At 38.3% G+C, this 4873-nt stretch overlaps 1 pseudogene; it reads right to left on the reverse strand.

Moving 5' to 3' along the window:
- Window positions 1–766: 766 nt before the first annotated feature.
- Window positions 767–991, reverse strand: LOC141565314 (U2 spliceosomal RNA; annotated as a pseudogene).
- Between the last annotated feature and the right edge of the window lie 3882 nt (window positions 992–4873).

Raw genomic sequence — 4873 nt, forward strand, 5'->3', positions numbered from 1 at the left:
GTAGGAGGAATAATTAGATTATTTTCATCCAGGGCAAAAAGAGTTGCTAGAAGAGGATGCACAAGAGTAGTGGGTGGCCACAGTTCAACCACAGATTGAATGAAGGGGGTTATAGATGAGTGGGTTGGGGATCAGACACACGTGTCACAGACTCACCAGTTTGGACTGGTCTGGGGTCATCATAAATGTCAGTTCTAATCAGGATCAAAAATTTATAGAAAAAGTACGTTAGAGACCATCTTGTCCAAGTCATCATTTTACAGATGAGGAAACCCTGGCCTGGAAAGGTTGTCTAAGGCAATGCAGGTACTAAGGGTCAGAGGAGAGATTTGAATCCAGGACTTCTGACTAGTTAGAACAGCCACTCTTTCTTTCACTGTTCCTAGTTATTTCCACTACCCTGGGGCTTCATTAACATTTGGGAGGTCTGTTTCCTCTTGTTTTCACTCTAGCTGCAGTTAATTAACATTCCATTGGGTAAAAGCGGCTGTAATTTCTCAAGTCCCATCAGCACAAAGATTTAAATATTTAAACTCTGCTTTTCTATAATGTGCTGGAACAACATAGGATCACAGCACCAAACTGAATGTCTTGGCTCCCTCTAATGTGGGTGCTTTTGTCCCAAAGGAGGGATTTGGAAAAACAGCCACCTTAGACAGCTCCCGATCTGAAGTCTTCCTCCCAAAGTCTCCTGGTCATGGCAAGGTGAGTCCATCCCAGCAGCCAGCTCTGCCTACGGGAACCAAAAACAACATTTGGCTCTGTCAGGAGGTTTTCAGATGCAAGGAGGGAGTTGCCCAAGGCCAAAGAGATCATATTGCACAAAAATGAAAAGCAAAAGAGAATTTCCCCCAAAAATCTGTATGAAATTTCAAACATATGTCTGACTTATATATATGGCCATTAGTGTTCAAACTCCCCTAGCTTCTTTAGAAATATGGATGAATAGGGAATTCTACACTTGATCTTAGCCAAAAGGCTGAGAAGCGATGATGAATAGGGAATTCAAGAAAGTTGAATGGAGGATGAGTTTCTCTTTTCTCCCAAGGATAGCTAAAGATGTATTTGCTAAGACTAATTTCCTAGGATTCCATCAATGAAAACCAACACAATCTTTGATCATGTATCTTATTTAAATTCATCCTTTCTTCAGCATATAGTTTTACTTGGTAGAAAAATGTCTCAACTATTGTCAGTGAATACTTTATATTTTACCTGTGGTAGATGAGCTTGGGTTACTGCCAAAAGGTGGTACTAATGAGGTTGAGATCACAAGTAAAATCCTTAAACCTTAGCCTTCTTGAGCCTCAGTTTCCTCATCTGTAATGGGAGAGGGTTGGATTAGAGGAATCCTGAGATCCTGGTTGGTTCTAACTTGTAAAATGTCATGGATTGGTTGATTTCACTCCAATTCCTTGGCCTATGGCCAGAATAATTACCTGGAATATATACCAGTAAGCAGGTATATACAGTCTTTCTTTTAAAAAATATATATATATAATAAATTAATAAAAAATTAAAAGACAATAATAGCTTTTTTATTTTTAAGTATATACTTTCATGAGTATATACCCTTTAAAAATAGTAATAGCTTTTTAATTTTCAAAATATATGCAAAGATCGTTTTCATCATTCATCTTTGCAAAACCTGATGTTCCAAATTTTGTTCCCTCCCTTCCCTCTCCCCCTACCCTAGACAGCAAGCAATCCAATATATGTTAAATATGTGCAATTCTTCTATAAGTATTTCCACATTTGTCATGCTGCCCCAGAAAAATCAAATCAAAAATGGAAAAAATGAGAAAGAAAACAAAATGCAAGCAAACACCAGCAAAATAAATGAAAACTCTATATTGGGATCTCCACTCAGTTCCCACAGTCCTGTGTCTGGGTGCCGATGGCTTTCTTCAGCACAAGATCATTGGAACCGGTCTGAATCACCTCATTGTTGAAAAGAGCCACGTCCTTCAGAATTGATCGTGGTATAATCTTGTTGCTGTGTACAATGTTCTCCTGGTTCTCCAGGCCTTCTTAAAATCAAACTGTTGATCATTTCTTATAGTACAATAATATTCCATAATATTCATAGCCCCTAATTTATTCAGCCATTCCCCAACTGATGAACATCCAATCAATTTCCAGTTCCTTGACATGAGCATTTCTTTTCTTCTGCCCCTTTCTCCAATAAGAATGTTCTCCAACTAACTGGACCTTTAATCCAGCTTAATTCTCTCCTTCTCCAGAAAACCCTCCCCACTAGGCCCACTTATAAAGATCTTTCCCTGCTCTGAACATCTGTAAGACTTTTAAATCTATCTCTTTAAGTTTGGCAAGCTCATCATAGACTCTTTTTGCATTACTTGCTAATTATCTCATGTCCATTTGTTCATCCCTTCAACAAATATTTATTGAGTGCCTTCTCCATATAAAAAATCCATTAGCATCGTCTCCCTAAATAAATTTCAAGTAGGAACTGCAGTCTATGTCTCTTTCGTGCCTTCCACTACGGAGCCAAATGCAAATATTGGGTACATAGCAGGATTTTCATTACCATTTGGACTGATCTTCAAGGATTTTTTTAAAATGTAGATACAAAAGATAAAGCAGTTACAGTTGAAATCTTGACCAAAAATCTATTCTTTATCTGTTCAACCTTTTAGTAACTTCACAAATAACTCCTTTATTGCCACTGCAATATTTAAAAGCCAGAGATGAATAAGAGCAATATACTCATACAATTCCATTGATTCATTGTATGTAGTTGGGCATAGTACCAAGTAAATCTGTTCTAAGCCAATTTCCCTCTGCTTTGATCTTTCCTGAAATCCATTCTACTTTTGTACTTCTCTATTATCTAGTCATCTCCAAGTCATGAAATCTTCCTCAGTACATTAAGCAATACTTCTCCTCTCCTCCATTTTTTCGCATCTTCCTTGGTCATTTTGAAAAACGTTTTGATGGCCATCCCAATCTCACAGTTCCTTGAATTTAATTTCCCTTCATTTTCTGTTCCCTCCATCATGGCCATACCTTTGATCTCATCAAAGGTACCAAGCAACAAGCATTTATTAAGCACTTACTACCTACCAACAGCTGTGCTAGGTGATGGGTAAACAAAGACAAGAAACCAAAATGGCCCCACCCTTATAAAACTTACATTCTATTAAAAACAATATGCATACACTGAGGTAGATCTCAAACTTATGGAAAATAAATATTAGAAACTGTCATTTCCCAAAGATTTCAAACACTGAACTAAGCCCTGCCTCTGACTACAACTGCATTCCCTTTTCCACATCCCATCTCAATCTCACAGTTCCTTGGATTTCATTTCCCTTCGTTGTCTGTTACCTCCATCATGGCCATACCTTTGATCTCACCTAAGGTACCAAGCAACAAGCATTTATTAAGCACTTACTACATGCCAACAACGGTGCTAGGTGTTGGGTAAACAAAGACAAGAAACCAAAATCATCCTACCCTTACAAAACTTACATTCTACTGGGGGAAAAAACCAATATACAAATGCTTTGGGATCCCAGATTTAAAGAAAGTAAATATTAAAACTGTCATCTCCCAAAGATTTTAAATGCTGAACTCCCCTCCTTTGACCACAATTGCATCCACTTTCCCCCATTCCACCCCCTCATCCCTACTCTTTCAGTCCCTAATCCCCTCCCACTTCTCCAGTTTGTCATTCCTCCTTTTCTGTACATTCAGCCTGGACCACATGTTCAGATGTTTTGAGGAGGCTCTTACCTCCATCCTAGAAGCCTTTGCCTTCTTCATCTTTTTCTACGTTTTCCTGGACAATCCCTGCTGACTTTTGGTCCCACCCTGCTTCTGTTTTTATCCAACATTGAAATTTTCTGCAAAAAGAGATAAAATTCTCCTACTTGTGCCTCCTAACTTCAGCCAGGACCTCAAGGATGCACCCCAATCCTTTCATTAATTTCAGATCTTTTTCCCATCACACTCCAATCCTTTCCCATTCTTCTGGTACCTTCCATCTCTCCCTCTCTTTCTCTGGGATCTATTTCTAAGAGAAAGTCTATCTGGCGTTAAGAAACTGAGTGTGCTACAAAAGATAGAACAAATACACAAAGCAGCTATAATGTCACCATCTTGGGACTCTCCCATTATGGAAACTTCCTCTATCAACCAACTAATAGCAATATCATATAATGGAGAGAGAGAGCTGGGCTTGGAGTCAGAAACCTTCCGATTCAAATTCTATCTGAAAGACTTACTAGCTGCATGACCATGGGCAAGTCATTTACTTTCTGAATTAACCTTGGTTTCTTCATCTACAAAATAATAAGGTTGAAGTAGGTGACCTCAAAAGTACTTTCATCTCTAGGTACATGATCCTCTTATCTAACTCTGATTTAGCACATAAGTCCTGGGAATTGTCTGAAGCTCCTAGAAGTTACTTACTCAGGATCATGTTTTCTAAATCTGCCCAAAATGCTGTCCCTCCTCATCCACTTCTTGATTTTCCTGGCTTCTTTCAAGTCCCAGCTAAAAATCCCATCTTCTACAAGGAAACTTTCCTGATCTCTCTTAATTCACTTAATTTTACCATCTTCCCTTTGTGGATTGTCTACAATTTATGCTGACTGTGATGGGTAAACAAAGACAAGAAACCAAAATGGCCCCACCCTTATAAAACTTACATTCTATTAAAAACAATATGCATACACTGAGGTAGATCTCAAACTTATGGAAAATAAATATTAGAAACTGTCATTTCAGTCATTCTCTGACTGTAGCTTTTTATATGCATAATAAACTGAGGACAGGAATGTCTTGCCTTTCTTTGTACCTTCAGGTACAGTGCCTGGAAGATAGTTGGTGCTTAATAAATGCTTAT

This window comes from Sminthopsis crassicaudata, chromosome 3 (genome assembly GCF_048593235.1).
Source record: "Sminthopsis crassicaudata isolate SCR6 chromosome 3, ASM4859323v1, whole genome shotgun sequence".
Lineage (NCBI taxonomy): Eukaryota > Metazoa > Chordata > Mammalia > Dasyuromorphia > Dasyuridae > Sminthopsis > Sminthopsis crassicaudata.